Genomic DNA, 19,615 nt, shown 5'->3' with positions numbered 1-19,615 from the left:
ATAAATATGAGAACTCAGAGAATTCTGGGAGTTTTGAACCAGAAAACAAGAAATGTATTCTGAGAGGGGTCAAGCAGGACAGTTAGACCAATCCCTGGAAAATAAGATACAATTAAGCCTCCACCTTCCACATAGCCACAGGGAGAGTGCAGTTTGAAGAAAGAAGGTAGGAAAGATCTGTGCAGTATCACGGCTTCAGACTTACATACATCTGTTCTTAAATAAGGAGATGTAAGATCCATGTTGTTTTGCTATCTTTACTAGAATCTTTAGAATCAAAAGTGTACATGTATACATACATCATATTGTAAAGATTGAGTGATTACAAAAGTCTTTATGCTCTTTCCTATATTTCTGTACTATTAAGTTACAGAGTTCTCTTCATTAGAAAACTTGTATAACATAATTTCTAAAGGACAACTCTTGCGTCTTGATACCCATCGCTTTAACTGTGCTTTCCTTTTTCAGGATTGTACCAATAAAGCCATGCTTCAGCCCCTGTTTCATTTATTTTTAACAATTCACATTCATATATGCTTTAGATCCATTATATTGTTTGGTTTTTTTTTTTTTTTTGAAAATTTCTATGGAAAGCCCTGATCTTGTCTACAACATATATAGGAAGTTTTGGCACCTAATTAATTGGAAAGTCTGTTCAACTTAAATCTTTTTGTCCAATTGAATTAGTTAAATCAATGGAGATGTCCATGGTGTTGATATCATTTCTGATGTTAATTGTTGGTCCTTCTCAATTGGGACATGAAGATAATTCTTTTCTTTGAAAATTAAGGAGAATGGCCAAACATTGTAGAAATTAGCTTCAACATTTTTTTCTCTCATTAAAAATGAGTTGTTCAGCAGTTCACATTGTGGCTCAGCAGCTTAAACCACCACTTGCAGTACGAGCATCCTATATCAGAGTTCTGACTTGAGTCCTGACAGCTGCGCGTCTGATTCACTTTCATGCTAATACATTTGAGAATCATCACAAAACACCCAAGTGTTTGGTTCACTGTTACCCACATGGGAGACCAGAATGGAGTTCTTGGGTCCTGACTGAGCCCTGCCAACCCCGTGGTATTGTAACAATTTAGAAAGTGAACCAAAAGGGAACCCTACTCCACTGCTGGTGGGACTGTAGACTTGTACAGCCTCTATGGAAATCAGTTTGGCGAATACTTAAACAACTGAAAATCAGCATACCATATGATCCAGCAATAGCACTCCTAGGGATATATCCAAAACATCTCCTACACAAGAAACCAACATGCATGCCTTTGTTCATAGCAGCACAATCTATAATTGCAAAAACTTGGAAACAACCAAAATGCCCATCAACAGAAGACTGGATAAGAAAGCTATGGTTCATCTACTCCATGGGATACTACTCAGCTATTAAAAAAACGAAATGCAGTTCTTCATGGCCAAATGGGCCCAACTGGAATCCATTACGCTAAGAGAAATGAACCAATCCAAAAAGGTTAAATACCACATGTTTGCCTTAATCTGAGATGAAAAGGTGTCAATCTGGAAGATAGTACCTGTATTCTGTAATGTCATTGCAATCTCTAACAGCCTGTATCCAATGCAACAAGATAATGCGATGTAATCTATAAATCAACAATTAATGTCAGACTGCTTATGATCTACATCGAAAAACTGTAAAACCCAAAACACCCTCAATACCCTATGTTACTCCGTAATGGGGAGGGAATGCAGGGAAATCTTCCATAACCATAAAAAGAGTGAGGAAAAAGTACAATGTAGCCTATCAAGATCAAACCGGGTAATTCATAGACAACAGACTCAAATAACCACTAGACAATAGTAAGCTACTATACTAAGGCATGAGGGGGGAATCGGGAGCGATCCTGAAAGCCTCTTAACAGGAGGTCACGTGCGTGGAGCAAGGGGTACTACAGAGTAGAGCAGGTGGACAGGAGGAGGCTTGGATCCCAACCCTGAAGACTCCCAGATCTTCACCACAGACTATTAATACGAACAACAAAGACTATATCCCAATTGCCAAGGAGGCCACGGGGAATTGGAGTGCCCTCGGAGGCCGAGAACTCTGAGGTCACCCACCCCCAGCCAGAGCCTCCTCAGGGGATGGAAGAAGTCCAAACACTACTATGCAGAAACCAACATCATCGGAACAACAACCAGAATCCCAGAGCGGTCCGCAGAAACAGAGGAACAATAAACGTCCTTCGGGACCAGGGAGGGGAGCTTTCTCTGATCCTAGGTTGGTTCTGGCTCTGGATCCCCACCCTCTCTCGCAATGACCATCGGGATCGCTACTGAAACCCCTCAAAACAAACATACATACAAACAAACAAAAAAAAAACCTAGAATAAATAGACAAACAACAGAAAGTAAAGCTTAGAATCTGACAGGAAAGAGCTAGCGTGGATTTACTCATACCTCACTAGGTGGGACACAGATTAGTCACTCCTCACCATGGTGTTGAAGATTTCTCTGCACACACCTCCAAAAACAAAATGTTCTACACCTTAATTGTTGACAAATGTCTTGTTAGAGTTATAAGCCAGTCTAGATTATCCCAAAATCCGCCAAGTTCAGCAAAATTATACTTCAACACAACAAACGGCTAAATACTAAAATGAAAATAGACACGAGACAGCTGAATAGTACCCTATATCCATTTTAAGGGGTATAGCAGCCGGTTCTGTATATAAACTAAAATTGAAATATCAATGAGCTAATCATAGGATGTGGTTAAGAACTTGCATTTATTTTTTAAGATACTGGTTACTCAAAACCATGTCAATTCCATAATGTTGTAAATTGTTGTTGATGTTACGTTGGGACTCTTAATTGATTGGGACGATACTCTGCCAGCTCTACCTTCAGACCAGAAATGGTCTCACCAAGAAACTGTTCAACTTACCTGGACAGTAAGATGCTGGACTCTATACTTGGTATATGTTTGCAAAGAATCTTGATTGAATTTGAACTGTAATACTGCAACAAGGTGGAAGAATCCACCATTGGGGAAGGGCATGGGGAGGGGTTGGGGGAAACCCAGAGCCTATGAAACTGTCACATAAAGCAATGTAATTAATAAAATTAAAAAGAAAAAAGAAAATGAACCAGCACTGCCCTCGGACCAGAAAGGGTCTCCCCAAGAAGCCATTGAACTTGACTGGAGTATAAGATGCTGGACTCTATGTTTAGTTTATGCTTGCAATGAGGGAATCTCAACTGAACTTGAACTGTGGAGTAATCCACCATGGGGGGAGGTTTTGGGGAGGGGTGGGGAGAATCCCAGTACCTATGAAACTGTATCACATAACACAATGTAATCAATGAATTAAAAAAAAAAAGAAAAGAAAGTGAACCAGCAGTGGCTAAAAGAGAACCCCTGATTAAAAAAAAAAAATGATCACCATACACTAAGATCAGATCTAAATGGATAACAGATCTAAACCTACACCCAGAAACCTTCAAACTTTTGGAAGAAAATGTTGGAAACACACTGCAACACTTAGGGGTAGGCCCTCACTTCCTAAAAAAGACTCCAAAAGCAGTAGAAATCGAGACCAAAATAAACAATTGGGACCTCATCAAACTAAGAAGCTTCTGTACAGCTAGAGAAACAATCAACAAAGTAAAAAGGCAACCCACAGAATGGGAGAAGATCTTCGCACACGACATAGGTGATAGAGGGCTGATCTCCAGAATACACAAAGAGCTACAAAACAACCAAAATGTCAAAACAAACAAGCCACTCAAGAAATGGTCACGGGAAATGGGCAAACGCTTCACAAAGGAACAAACCCAAATGGCAAACAAGCACATGAAAAAATGCTCAAGTTCCCTGGCAATAAGGGAAATCCAAATTAAAACATCAATGAGGTACCACCTGATGCCAGTAAGACTGGCCCACATGAATAAAAGCACCAACAACAACACTTGTTGGCGAGGTTGCGGGGAAAAGGGAACCCTACTCCACTGCTGGTGGGGCTGCAGGCTGGTACAGCCTCTATGGAAATCAGTATGGAGAATATTCAAACAACTCAAATTCAACATACCGTATGATCCAGCAATAGCACTCCTAGGGATATATCCAGAACAATTGTTTTATGAGAAACAACATGCACTCCTATGTTCATAGCAGCACAATCAGTAATTGCAAAAGCATGGAAGCAGCCAAAATGCCCATCAGCAGAGGATTGGATAAGAAAGCTATGGTTCATCTACTCCATGGAATACTACTCAGCTATTAAAAAAAACAAAATGCAGTTCTTTGTGGCCAAATGGGCCAAACTGGAAACCATAATGCTAAGGGAAATGAGCCAATCCCAAAAGGTTAAATACCACATGTTTGCCTTAATTTAAGATGATATGATGTTATGTATAACATGTTATGTTATGTATGTTATATGTTGTGTATAAACTAAATTGAAATGTCAATGAGGTGGTCACAGAAGGTGGCTAGGAACTCACATTTACTTTTAACATATTGGTTACTCATTGCTATGTCAATTAATTCCATAATGATGTAAATTTTTGCTGATGGTATGTTGGAGCTTTTAATTGACTGGGATGATACTCTGCTGGCTCTGTCTTCAGACCAGAAAGGGTATACCTAAGAAGTCGTTGAACTTGACTGGACAATAAGATGCTGGACTCTATGTTTGGTATACGCTTACAATGGGGGAATCTCAACTGAACTTGAGCTGTGGTTATGCAACAAGGTGGAGGAATCCACCATGGTGGGAGGGTTTGGGGAGGGGTGGGGAGAATCCAAGTACCTATGAAACTGTGTCACATAATACAATGTAATTAATGAATTAAAAATAATAAATAATTTAAAAATGATCATAAAATGTAATAGAAGGCTTGGAGGACAAATATGTGTAAAGCTCTCCAATGTAAAACAAATGATATACAGAAGAATAACACAAGAGAAAGGATAAAAAACAGGGCGCTTATCTTATTTTTTTTTCTAAAATTCTACACTCATAGTTTCCTTTGGAACACTTCTTAGTGTATTTCTAGGACTTCTAAACATGATAAACTTGCCTGATTATACAGCAACCCAAAGTGATGGCAAACCTTCTCTTGGAGCTGAAATTGCCATGCAAATGTTCTTTGAAAATCTGAGATTTCATGGGGGATATTTCAAAAAGTTAGTAGAAATTGGAATTAAAATAAAGTGCATTTTGGTATTTAAAAAAAAACATTGAAATCCAGTTTTTTCATAATAGACATTAGAACTCTCGACATTTGAACTTTTTCAATTACCTTATTTGTTTAATTGGGATAATTTGAGAATCAGTGTTGATTGAGATGACTATCTTAGCTCATCTAAATTGCCACTTGATACTAATTTTTGCTTTTTCATAAATCCATCCCTGTCTGACCTCACCTTACACCTCTATTCCTTGATTCTCCTGTGTATACCATCATCTGTAATTTGGGGCACTTAGTTGAATGCTGTTTTACCTAGATGAAGTCATTCTATATCTTCTAAACCAATTGTGGTGATATTTAAGTACAGGTGTTAAGTTTCCATGTTTTTGTGTGTGTAGTCCCCTGGCATCTTATGCGTACCTTATTCAAGAAATTCTTGATGACTGTGGAGTGAGGTAGCTCAACAAATGGGGAAGAGTAAATAAATATGTGAGCAATCCTTAGGAAAAAAATTCGTTGTGGATGGGAATACACAGCAGACCCCTTTAAAAGAGAAGCGATATCTGCAAAGAGTAAGGAAAGAACCAAGGCCGACAGAGAGCAGCAACAGGAATTTGCCTAGAGAGGCTGCACCAATGAGTGGGAAGTTGTGTAATCAGCGAAATGGACACAGGTCTCCTACAGGGGAAGCTTTGCCTTGCAATAAGCCTAGGGCTGGCAAGAATCACCATGACTATTATTACTTAGATCCTTGCAATGTGCCCATCACTGAGCCCTGAGGCACATGAACAGAAACAAACACATGTTTCAATATTTACTCTCCAGGGCCTGAATCCATGGTAGTGCAGTTGTCAATCCTCCCACAGCCATCAAGCAAATGCGTGACTACACAGATGGCCTCACCAGAATTTTTTCACTTGGGTAGGAGGTTGGAGGCTTACACAGCCAGCATTCTTTTCAGTATGTCTTCTTGGTTTTATACTCTCAAGAGTCTACATTAGAAACACTACGCTGAGTAAGAAGAGCAGTGAATAGGAAATGAGGGGGAAAGAAGGATATCATCCAAGATATAACTTTTTTTTTTAAGCATCCCTTGCAGGATTTTTGAAATCAAAAATTTTGTTTCAAGTTCTTTCTTGCTGCAAAATTGTTGCGAGATTGTGCAAATATTTCTTCATTTGCCTTAACTTCAGTTTCCTTATCTTTGAAACGGTAATGCTTCTCTTGACTAATTCTCACATTTGTGTAAAGCTCAAGAAAGCTTGTATCAAAAAAATTTGTATCAAAGTAGTAAGCTCTAAAGCACTACATTCTCATCATATGCTAGTGTCTGGGATAATTCTTTGAAACCTTAGTTTTACCAAAGGAGAAAAACAAATGCTTTTATTTTTGGATCTTATAAAAATTTGCTTACTAGAGCAACTGTTAGGCACAGCATGAAGCCATTGCTTGTGGAACCCAGCTCTCAAGTACCCAGAGGGCCTGGGTTCAAGCTCTACCACTGCTCCCGCTTCCAGCTTTCTGTTCATGCTCTTCCTGGGAGATAGCAAGTGATGGCCCAGAATCCTCGTCACCCAGGTTGCAGCCAAGCTGGAGCTGGGAGCCAAGGAATCCATCTGGATCTCCCATGTAGGTGTTAGGGGCCCAAACACTCCGGCCATCTTCTGCTACTCTCCCAGGCAGATTAGTAGTGAACTGAATCAGGAGTAGAACAGCCAGGACATGAACTGGTACTCAGAAGGGATGATGACATCACAGCCAACAGCTTCATCCACTGTGCCACAATGCCAGCCTGAAAAAAGGGTATCTTTCATGGCAGACAAGATGAAACACAGAAAAATTATTCTAGGTGGGACATATTTTACCAAGAAGGTTGGGGGCCACTGATTCTAGAATCCGTACTCCCAGTTGAATTATAATAATTATCTAATATTTAGAATTTAATAAAATAGTTTGAACTTCGGTGCCTGGACTCCAGTAACTAACCAGCTGTATATTATTTAATGAGTCCTATCTTTTCATCTATAAAAAATGAGAAATTAACATGGAGTGAGAAAAGGAACTCCTTCCACCCTGGACTCTAGACCACACACTTCTTTTGACTGCTGAGTTTATTTTTCAGGTTATTGCAAAGCAGTGACAATGCCTATGTTTATGTTTCATTTCCAGATGAACATACTTTATCAAGTTGTTTCTGAATGCAGGGTTTTATATAAATTTTAAAAAACCCAGTGGCCTTTTTCACATAGAAGTTATTATAGAGTCATCTCAGAAAAAGATACAAGCCATCACAAATCAATACTATCTGGACTTCAGATATTTGATACTGTCTTTTTATTCTGTGGCTAAGCTCACCGAGCCAAGGCAGCTCCTAGCCACTCTGAAGGGTTTTCTCAGAAAATAATTTTTAGGGGCAGGCATTTGGCAGAGCAGATAAGACCACACACAGAATTCCCACATTGTATATCAGGGTGCTTGAGTTCAAGCCATAACTTCACTCCAAATTCCAACTTCTTGTGATGCACACTTTGATAGACAGTAAGTGATGGCTCGAGGGTTGAGTCCTTGCCATTCATGGGAGAAACTTGAATTCATTTCCAAATTTTTTACTTTGGTAAAGATCAAGCTTGTTGCAAGCATTTGAGGAGTTAACCAGCAAGTGAAAGGTTTCTCTCTCTATCCCTCTCTCTCTCTCTCTCTCTCTGCCTCCCTCCCTCAAATAAAATGACAGTAATCATTTATAATGAGCAATAGTTTTTACTTTTATCCCACATAGGTCATTGAAACTTTCTCTGAACAAATGCAATTCACTTACATAAATGTTTGAAAAATGGTCCCAATTGGAGACCATTATGCTCAGTGAAATAAACCTATCCAAAAAGGACGAATATCATATGTTCTCTCTGATATAAGGCAACTTTCATGTAAAATACAAAACAAGTAGATATATAGGGAAACAAGTATATACATATTTCTCATAGATAAACTGTATAATGGAGACTAGTCTACTGGAAAAGGAAGATAACATTACAGTAGGCATCTATACTCCCAAATAAATGGAGGACTCAAAATAAAACAGTTAAACGTACCTTGAAAGTCTCATACTAGGCTTTCTATCTTTGTCTATAGTTACAATGCCATGACACACTTAAATAGCAGAATGTTAAACCTGTAACTGTTATTAAGGGCTATACTACTATAATATGGAAGAAACGGTAAAATGGGAAAATGTGGATGGGGAAAGGGCAGGGAAAGGACAGAGAGGAATCCCTAGATCTATAAAGTTCTATCATGAAAATAATAATATTTTTAAATGTTTGAAATACATTAAAAATAAAAATGTGTACATGGTATTGAAGAAGAAAGTGCTCTCACTTGAATTCAAGAATAAGTGGAGAACATTTATCTAGTGAAACTTATTTGATTTGAAAACTCTTAAGTGTTTCCCAAAACAGCCACTGAATAGTTAAATGACAGGAAAATAAAAAAATATGTTCAAGTCAGTTTGCTGGCGGTGATTGACAAAGAGCCTCACTGAAGCTGTCTCCCAGCTCTTCCTTTACCCCTTTGTGCTCGCTCTCTCTTGCTCCAGGCAGCCACGTCTGCTGGCAGAGTTGTGACTGCGGAGCTTGGCTCTCCGCACGCTCACCGAGGTGAGGCAGAGGCTGAGTGAGTGAGAAGGTCTAACAAGTGTCAGGACAAGGAAGAGAAAACGAACTGACACTGGCTGACAATGTTTCTTTTGTCTTTTTCTTCTCCTACTTCTGTTTTTTAAATTATTTTTCTTCCTTTTTTTTTTTTTACCGATATGCTTGACTTTATTCTGTTTCATGTACATGCATACATGCATACATACAAACATACACATACACACATACATAGGTACAAACAGTGGGGACCACAAGGATTAAATGATGGAGGTAAATAAAAAGTACAGAAGTTGTCATGCATGACCTTGGCTGCCTTTCTTAGGATGTCCCATTTACGCACTGCATGATGCTTAAGTAGAACTCTGAACTATTGGATTTCCCTTAAAGCAAATCAGACCTCTCCAAACTGTATGCACATACGTTTTCTCCAAAAATTTAGAAATCCACCTGCTTAATTTAGTTGACCTTTCATGTAGTGATTTCTACAGATGAAGGCTTAATGTACTTTAGGTTGTCGATGTTTTCTTAAAAAGTTGTATGAAAATGCAATTATTATAAATTGGATATTAAAATGACTGAACAAAGGGAACATTATATTTAAAATTCATTTTTAAAGTTATTTTCAATGTGAACAATAAACCCTCATTGTTATTTTATACTTTTACATAAGTAAAAATGAAGTATAAAATTATGATCATACCATAACAATGGCTAAGGGTAGGATTTTCATGGATACATGTATAATAGAATTTTTTTTTCCTTTTTTTTTTTATTGTTAATTATTTTGCATTATGTGACAGTTTCATAGGCTCTGGGTATCCCCCCCTCCCTCCCCCTCCCCTCCCCCCAGTGGATTCCTCCACCTTGATGCAGTATTACAGTTCAAATTCAATCAAGATTCTTTCATTGCAAACATCAACCAAGCATAGAGTCCAGCTACTTATTGTCCAGATTGGTTGAACAGTTTCTTGGGGAGACCTTTTCTGGTCTGAAGTTTGAGCTGGCAGAATATCATCACAGTCAATTAAGAGTCCCAGTATAACATCAACAGCAATTTGCAATGTTATGGAGTTGACATGGTTTTGAGTAACCAGTGTATTAAAAAGAAAATAAATAAATAAATAAATAAATAAATAAAAAGGAAAACAAGTCCTAGCCACAACCTATGATTAGCTCATTGACATTTCAATTTAGTTCATATACAGGACCGGCTGCTCTATACCTTAAAATGGCCATAAGGCACCATTCAGCTGTTTCGTGTCCATTTCATCTTAGTATTTAGCCAGTTGTTGTGTTGAAGTAAAATTTTGCTGATCTTGGCAGATTTTAGGATAATCCAGACTGGCTTGTAACTCTAACAAGATATATGTCAACATTTTAGGTGCAGAACATTTTTTTTTTTGGGGGGGGGGTGTGCAGGAAAATCCTCAACACCATGGTGAGGAGTAAAACTAATCTTTGTGACCCACCCAGTGAGGCATGAGCCAATCCATGCCAGCTCTTTCCTGTCAGATTTCAAGTTCTACTTTCTGTTGTTTATTTATTTTAGGTTTTTTTTTGTTTTTTTGATATACCAATGCATGAGGGGGGAATCGGGTGCGATCCTGACAACCTCTTAACAGGAGGTCATGTGCGTGGAGCAGGGGAGCACTCCAGAGTGGAGCAGGTGGTAAGGAGGAAGCTTGGATCCCAACCATGAAGACTCCCAGACCTTCACCACAAACTATTAATACGAGCAACAAGGACTATATCCCAACTGCCAAGGAGGCCACAGGGAATTGGATGCCCTCGGAGGCCGAGTACTCTGAGGTCACCCACCCCCAACCGGAGCTTCCACAGGGGATGGAAGAAGTCCAAACACTATCGTGCAGAAACCAACGTCATCGGAAAGACAACCAGAAGCCCTGAGTGGTCTGCAGAAACAGAAGAACAATAAACGTCCTTCGGGACCAGGGAGGAGAGCTTTCTCTGGTCCGAGCCTGGCTCCACCTCTGGACCCCCCCCCCCCCCCTCGCAATGACCATCGGGATCGCTTCGAAAACCCCTCACAGCAAACAAACAATCATACAAACTTAAAAAAAAAAAAAAAACAAAAAAAACAAAAACAAAAAAAAACCTTCCTTTTTTTTTAAGATTTATTTATTTTATTACAAAGTCAGATATACAGAGACGAGGAGAGACAGAGAGGAAGATCTTCTGTCTGATGATTCACTCCCCAAGTGAGCCGCAACGGGCCGGTACACGCCGATCTGAAGCCAGGAACCTGGAACCTCTTCCAGGTCTCCCACACAGGTGCAGGGTCCCAAAGCTTTGGGCCATCCTCGACTACTTTCCCAGGCCACAAGCAGGGAGCTGGATGGGAAGTGGAGCAGCCGGGATTAGAACCGGCGCCCATATAGGATCCCGGGGCGTTCAAGGCGAGGACTTTTAGCCACTAGGCTACACTGCCGGGCCCCTCTTCCTTCTTTTTAACTTGCTTTCTCACTGTTTTCATTTGCGTTTAACTGTTCAAACTACTACTTGCTGTTTCTCTAAAAAGTTTCAACATTGTGGGGCTAGCATTGTGTTTTGTAGGTTAAGCCTCTACCTGTGATGCTGATATCTCGTATGAGGGCTGGTTCAAGGCCCAGTTGCTTGATTTCCAATCCAATTCCCTGCTAAAGCACCTGGGAATTGTTGAATACGGTTCAAGTAGCTGGGCACCAACCACCCAGTGGGAGATCCAGATGAAGCTCCTGACTCCTGGCTTTGACCTGGTCCAACCCTGGAGTGAACTAGAAAATGGTGGATCTCTCTCTGTCTCTCTTCCTCTTTCCTTTTTCCTTCCTTCTATCTCTAACTCCATCTTTTAAATGAATATTGCATCTTTTTAAAATTTTTTTTCAAGATAATGAAAAAGTATAAAGGCAAAAAGAAACTAAGAATTTGATATTTAGGAAAATGGGGAATTCTAGCCTCAAAGAATTATAATACACACACACACACACGTGTGTGTGTGCTCAGATTTCAAAATATTTTGGTGCCAAAATAAACTTTACTTTTAATTCCATTTTCCATGAACTTTTTTTTAATGATTTTTTTTTTATTGGAAAGGCATATATGCAGAGGGAAGGAGATACAGAGATAGATCTTTCATCCACTGGTTCACTCCCCAAGTGGATGCAGTGGTTAGAGCTGAGCCAATTCAAAGCCAGGAGCAAGGATCTGTTCCAAGTCTCCCTTGTGGGTCTTGGACCATCCTCTACTAAAACAGTAGAGGTCACAGACAGGAAACTGGATGGGAAGTAGAGCAGCCAGAATACAAACTGGTGGATGCAGAGCAAGGATTTAACCACGAGCTATCACAACAGACCCTAATTTGCTTTTTATTTTAAAGATTTATTTATTTATTATGGGAAAGGCAGATTTGTAGAGAGGAGAGACAAAACTCTTCCATCTGCTGGGTCACTCCCCAAACAGCCGCAACAGCTGCAGCTCAGCTGATCCGCAGCCAAGAAGATGCTAGCTGAGCTAGGAGCTTCTTCTGGATGCAAGTCAAGGGTTTAGCTACTAGGATACCGTGTCAGGCCCTTCCACAAATTTTGGAAGTGTTCTCATCTCATAAACACACCACTTGATGAATTTCACAAATAGAATACTGTACTTTAGCAATTCTCAGATCAAGGAGTGAAATAGTAGAGCATTCCAGAAGTCCCAACCTGCAGTACTCTTTCTGGTCCTTGTGTCTCTCCTCCAGGTGAGCCAAGATTCTCATTTGTAATAGCATAGTTTTGCCTGTGCTCATATTTTATACCCCTTGAATCATATTCTACATACTCTCCATTTTCCTTTTCTTAATATAATGTTTCTGAAATTTCTCTCCATATTGTTGTGTGATTAATTTTAATTTTAGCTTTAGATCTTAATTGCCTATGTTAGGATAATATTTCAAAGTGTAATTATACTGCAGTTTGTTTCTCGCTTGTGTTGCTGTTGGACATTTGGGTAGTTTCCAGTTTGAAATTGCTACAAACTGTGCTTCTGTACACATTGAAGTGCATGTTTTGATGAACATGTGTACTTTCACTTATATATGTAGAAATGAAATTGCTGGATCATAATGTGTGCATAGATTAGATTAATTCTGCCAGGCACTATTGGAGGCCTAGAGGATTTCCCATTCCAAAAGAACTCAGTTTTCACTGTGCATACAAACAATGATTTCCCTCTTTTTCCTCACTTACATCTACCTATAGTCATTTATACCTTATTATTTTGCGTAAGTTTAATAAAGTGTTGAACCAGAATAAAATGTCCTAATTCTACCCCTATATGTCAAAACTGGGTTTGACCCAAAGAGAACTCTGTGTGTTGTGAACTACAACCTAGCTTGATGATCCAGGAGGTTGGAATCTAACCCAAGAGCTATGCTCTTAAAACTAGCATCTAGGCCTCAGCGATTACAGTAGCCAAACCCTCAGCCAATTCCAAGTTGAAAACTTAATTAACACAACAGACTGTACTCAAACAACCCTATGTGTCATTTCCTCTCTTTCTGGTTATTAAAGTAGCTCACTACATAGAAAAGGAGTAGGCATTTGGAATCATCTTTAATCTGGAATGCTGCCTGGATCTAGAGACTTTTTCTTATTTAAGCAAACTTTGTTAAATTGAATAGGTCCCAGTTTTTTTTCTCAATAAAATGTATTAGTCTATATATAATGCAGCCTTCTGAGAACAAAAAAATCCATATGAAAGCCTTCATTATGCTCACAATTGTGACAGAAGATTATCTTAATTATCTTTAGTGCTATTTTCGGGAAGATTTAATCATAAGCTTAATTTCATAAAACCACACAGTATTCCATTCCCGGATCACATCAGATTGTACTGCTGACTCACCTGTTGAACCTCACATCTGTTTTTTCAATTATATTTTATGAAAAAGAAAAATCCACAGGTAGTAAATCTTTCAGTCATACATTAGAGTTAACTTAAGGGAAGAGAATAAAAGGAGACCTGTGATCTTGCAAGGGGCAGTGTAAGAGGATGTGAATGCATTACATCAGCATTGTAAACCATTCGAATCAGGAGACACCATTAATCTTTTGTCCATTAATCCAATAATTAATCAACTTTCATGGCCTCAGGAGGCATTTCAGCAAAAACTAGGTCAGAGAGCCAACTGCAGTTGATTGTTGATTAGCCTTGAAATCTATTGGGAATTACAGAACTCAACATGACATCAGCCAACTGTGCTTTCATTCCCAATTACAATGTCTATATATAGACATACATATATAGTATATGTATTCTGTATACTATATATAGTGTAGATACAACATTTTTGGTCCAGTCCCAGGACACTCTCCATTGCACAATGTTGTTAAGTTGATGCTGTCATGTGTATCTCCTGTCAAGATTACATTCATTTGAAACATCTTTTACGAAATACTACACCACACATAGCATGTTTATTTGTATCTATATATTGCTCATCATAATTTCAAACTAACCAAATATAATTCATGTGTACTTTTAGAAGGTATAGCCTAGTGAAGTAAATTTAAAAATAAATGTAATTAATACATAAACAAATATAAGCACAACCTGTTATTATTCTAGAAAAAAATAAACTAAGCAAGAACCATGTAGCAGGAATTTGAAAGCTTATTAAAGAGGATCAGGGTATTTGGAGGGTGATGTTTGAGACATAAATTTGGCCCAAAATGATAGCTCAACTGGCTAATCATCTACCACCAAGCACTGGAATCCCACATGAGCACCAGTTTGTGCCCAACTGGTCCACTTCCCATCCAGCTCCCTCCATGTGACCTGGGAAAGCAGTGGAGGATGGCCCAAAGCCTTGAGACCCTGCACTCATGTGGGAGACCTGGAAGAGCTTCTGGCTTCTGGCTTTGGATCAGCTCAGTTGCGGCCATTTTGGCCACTTACGGAATGAACCAGTAGATGAAAGATCTCTCTCTCTCTGTCTCTCCTTCTTCCTGTAAGTCTGCATTTCCAATAAAAATAAATAAATCTTTAAATAATTAAATAAATAAAACGACACACAAATTATGGGGAAGAACCAATCATTCAAAAAAAATGGAAGGATATGTGTTAGATGGGAATGGTATATGCTAAGGGGACAGTACAACCAGCAAACAGTGGGCCAATTTTTAAAAATTATAAATAAAAATTACACATACCTTACAGAATATTTTAGATTACATGTAAATATTGCATGCATGTTGCATGATATTTTGATGTGTATATTAAGTTGTGGAATTGCTAAATCAAGCTATTTAATGTATATGTTACTTTATGTACTTATTTCTAGTGTATGAATACTTAAAATCTACTTCTTAGCTTTTAAAGTATACAATACATAATAGTCACCATGACATAAAAAGATTTTCCGTCCCCATCCCCTCTAACTGAAATTTTGTGTTGTTTAACTGATGTCTCCCCAATGTCCCTATTCCTCAGATTCTGGTAACCATCATTTTACCATCTGTTTCTGTAAGTTCAATTTAAGATTCCATACATAAGGGAGATTATGTAATGTAACATTTGTCTTTCTGTGCCTGGCTTATTTCACTCAACATAATATCCTCCATGTTGTTGCAAATGATAGGGTTTCCTTCACTTTTTAAGGCTAAATTATGTTCTATTATATGTATATGACATATTTTCTTTGTCTATTCATCTTTTGATGGGGACGTAGGGCAAATTTTAAGGAAATTAATGTTCTTCAACTTATTTTGCCTCTATAAGATAGGATTCAGATTTTTTGAACTCTTTTAAAAGTCAGCAAAGTCAGTTCATTAACAATAAATCTTGTACAAATGTGAGATGATCCAATGTCTCTATACCAAATACTTGTTGTTTGGCAGCAACTCTGTGGATTAAAATTTGAAAATGGAGCTATGAACGGGGATTGGAAATTAAACAGTGAAAATAGCCAATTCAAGGCATATTTAGGCAGTTGACAAAGACATAATGCCAACATAGCCAAGGTCTAGAGTTCTAGTTAGGAGCCAAAACTACAGGCAATGAAAGAAAGCCCAATATCACTGGCAGAATCAACAGTTAGATGAGGCCAGTGTGGTGGTATAGCGGTCTAATGCCCCACCTGTGGCAGCAACGTACCACATAGGCAACATTTTGTGTTCTGGCATCTCCACTTTCAATCCACCTGGGTCCTGGTTTCAGATCAGCTCAGCTCTGGTCATAGCAGACATTTGGGGAGTGAACCAGTGGATGGAGAATTTCTCTGTCTGCACCTCTCTCTCTAATTCTGATTTTCAAGCAAAATAAATAAATCCTTAAACAAATAAGTAAACATAACATTATCATTAAAACACCAGCATTTCCAGGAACCAGCAATGTAAAGTAGCATTTTAAGCCATCGCCTGTAATGTCAGCATCCACTATGAGCTCCAGTTCAAGTCCTGTCCACACCACTTCTAATCCAGCTCCCTGCTAATGCACCTGTGAAAGCAGCAATTGCCTTCATAGACCCCTGAGACTCCTATGGGAGACTCAAATACAGTATTTAGCTGCTGGCTTTGACCTGACCCAACCCTTGCTGTTGTGACCATCTGAGTGATGGTCACATGAGATGAAAGATTTTTCTCTCTTTTTCATTTTAGATTTATTTTCTTTTATTTGAAAGGCATATTTTACAGAGGGAAGAAAAGATGAAGAGAGAAAAGATGGATGGAAGATTTAGTGGTTCATTCCCCAAATGACCACAATGGCCAGAAAAGAGCTGATCCAAAGCTATGTATATAATTGAGTCAGGCAAACATTATACACACACACACACACACACACGCACACATATATATATGCATATATATGCACATACACACATATATATGTGTTTATATATATGTGTATATATATATATATAATTATTATTGGAAAGGCAGATTTACAGAATGAAAAAAAGCCAGAGAGAGAAAGGTCTTTCATCTGTTGGTTCACTCCTCAAATGGTTGAACAGGCTAAAGGTGAGCTGATTTGAAGCTTGGAGCCAGGAGCTTCTTCTGGGTCTCCCATGTGGCTACAAGGGCCAAGGACTTGGGTCATCCTCTGCTGGTTTCCCAGGCCATAAGCAGAGATCTGGGTAGGAACTGGTACATCAGGGACATGAACCAGTGCCCATATGGGATGTCAGCCAGCATTGCAAAGCTGAGGATTAGCCAGTTGAGCTATTGCACCAGGCTCAAAATGTAACATATTTGAATAAGGAGGCTCGTGTGGATGTAACACAGGGAAAACCTGCAAAAAAAAGAGAGCCTTCAGATCTTCCAGAATCACTTGTTTATGGTGGGAAGTTCTTAGAAATACTTGTTAGAATCCCACATCTCCTCAGCTATATGTTGGCAGCGAAATATGGGGCAAATGGAGACCTTATGATGGACCATATCAATCAGTGGACAACCTCATCGAGCGAAACTGGCAACGATTCATAACTGGAGAACTATTAAAACCACTTGAGCTTTTTTTCGAAGATGGCAGAACACAGAGAGCTGGTGTAGGGCAGAGTGGGGACAGAGGGGAACCGATCCAGCAGAGAAACAAACCAGGAGACACAGAATTGTGGGGATAGGTGTAGGAAGGTCACTGGAGTTCATTGAAGTAAGAAGATCTACACAGCGTGGACAGACAACCATAAAAAGGAAAAAAGAGGAGACAGCACGCTGCGAGAAATTTGGTGAGTCACGATCCCAGCCAGGGGGAAGGCGGCGGAATCTCAGCCATTCCTGGGAGGACAAAGGCAGTTGGAATGACAGGCATCCACACCCACAGGGGCATCGACCACTGGAGTGCAGGAGACCCTAAAGGAGGCTACTGGATTGAACAAAGGGGGCATCAACCCACAAAGATAAGCGGGGGGGTGCCCAGAAACGTGCCTCCCAACTGGTCAGCAGCTTTGAGAGAGTGCAGAGGGGACTGGAGCTGCGCTCTGGGACCGGGTCACAGTAATCCCCAACTCAGCTCCGAATGGTTGACTAGCTGCAAGAGGCTCCAGTGGAAACTGTTGCTGGGCTCAGCCTGAGCACTAGGAGTGGGGCAACACTCGGCAGAGCCTCCCTGGACAGAGGTGCAGGCTGGTGGGAGCACGGCTACATGACTCCCTTGGCTCTGCTCCCAATGGCAGAACACCTTTGAGAAAGTGCAAAGAAAGAAAGAAAGGCCTTGTAAAGGGGGCAGCAGGAGACCCTGAAGCAAAGCCGATTCGGCAGAACCACGGGGCAAGTTCTCCCAGCGGTTAGAAGCTGGAGGCTGCTAAACAAAGCCTGCTGACCTGGCAACAGAGTCGCAGCAGTACATCTCCCAGTGGACAACTCTTTTGAGTGGGAATTCCGGGGAGAAGAACTTGGCGGAACTTTCCAACCCAGCCTAGGGTGTAGATTCCAAACCACAGGAGGCAGGGGCCCAGGACAGAGACTCCTGCAGTGTGCAGCACGGGCCCCCAGACCAAGAGGCAAGACACGGCTGGGCAGGCCTGTGGCCCGAGGTGGTGCAGAGGCCCCTACTACACGTGGCCCCAGCCCCCACCCCTAGCCCAAAAGGCAAGACACGGCTCTGCAGACCTGTGGCCTGAGGTGGCACAGGGACCCCAGCTACACGCGGCTCCTGCCCCCCAGCCCAAGAAGCAAGATGCAGCTCTGCAGACCTGTGGCCTGAGGTGGCGCAGAGGCCCTGAGCACAAGAGGCAAGACATGGCTCTGCAGACCTGTGGCCTGAGGTGGCGCAGAGGCCCCTGCTACACACGGCCCAGCCCCGAACCCAAGAGGCAAGATGCAGCTCTGCAGACCTGTGGCCTGAGGTGGCACAGAGGCCCTGAGCCCAAGAGGCAAGACACAGCTCGGCAGCGTCAACTAACCCGGACGGAGGCGTGGAGCAGTGTGTCTCCCAGTGGGGCAACGACTTTGAGTGGGAGCTGCAGGGGTAAAGGCCTGGCACTAGGGCTGGAACATAGAGCCTTTTGACCCAGCTTGGGGCTGTGGACCACAAACTCTGAGCAACGAGCAGCTGGAGTCTCAGGCAGAACCCCCTGCTGTGCTTAGCTAGAGCCCCAGAGTCAGTGGCGCCACCCAACAGATCTCCTGAACCGGGAAGAAACACAGGCAAGCAGGGCCACAGCAGGGGGTTTCCCAACAGGGGAATACATCTTTGATGGTATAGTTGGGTGTGGAACAGCAAGCTCTACATCTACCCAGAGCGAAGAGAAGAAGCCCAAGGATACAAACTCTATCATTTACACCTTATCCACATTGGCACACACAGGACAACACCCAACCAATTAGCTACAATGGAGACAGGTTGCAGAGATATAAACCCAGGCGCAAACGAAGCGAATCAACACCCACCTCACCATCATCTGCTGTCCCCAATAGAGTAAGAAGAAGTATACTTATGCCAACACTCCATACAACAGTTGCTGTGTCACACTTCCTATAAGCTACAGCACTGAGGGCAACGGCTCTGGACAAGCAAGTCAGAGGCTAAAATCCCAAAATGGCAAGAAACAACAACACAATGAGGAGAAGTATCAGAAAAAGTAATGACTCAGAAGAAAGATCAAGCATTTCCCCCCAAAACAACCAAAAACTAATCTCAATATCTGAGATGCAAGATGATGACATAGAGGAATTACAAGATAAGGAATTTAAGAAACTAGTGATGAGATTCATCAGAGACAGCGAGAAGTGCTGGGCAGAGTCCAAGGACTTCAAAAACCATGTCATTGCAGAAATAAATCAAGTCAAAAAGGGAATCCTCGATCTAGAACACAAAATTGAAAGCCT

The sequence above is a fragment of the Ochotona princeps genome, chromosome 3 (assembly GCF_030435755.1).
Source record: "Ochotona princeps isolate mOchPri1 chromosome 3, mOchPri1.hap1, whole genome shotgun sequence".
In the NCBI taxonomy this organism is placed as follows: Eukaryota; Metazoa; Chordata; class Mammalia; order Lagomorpha; family Ochotonidae; genus Ochotona; species Ochotona princeps.
The sequence above is the reverse complement of the archived record's forward strand: the minus strand, read 5'-3'. Positions refer to the sequence as shown.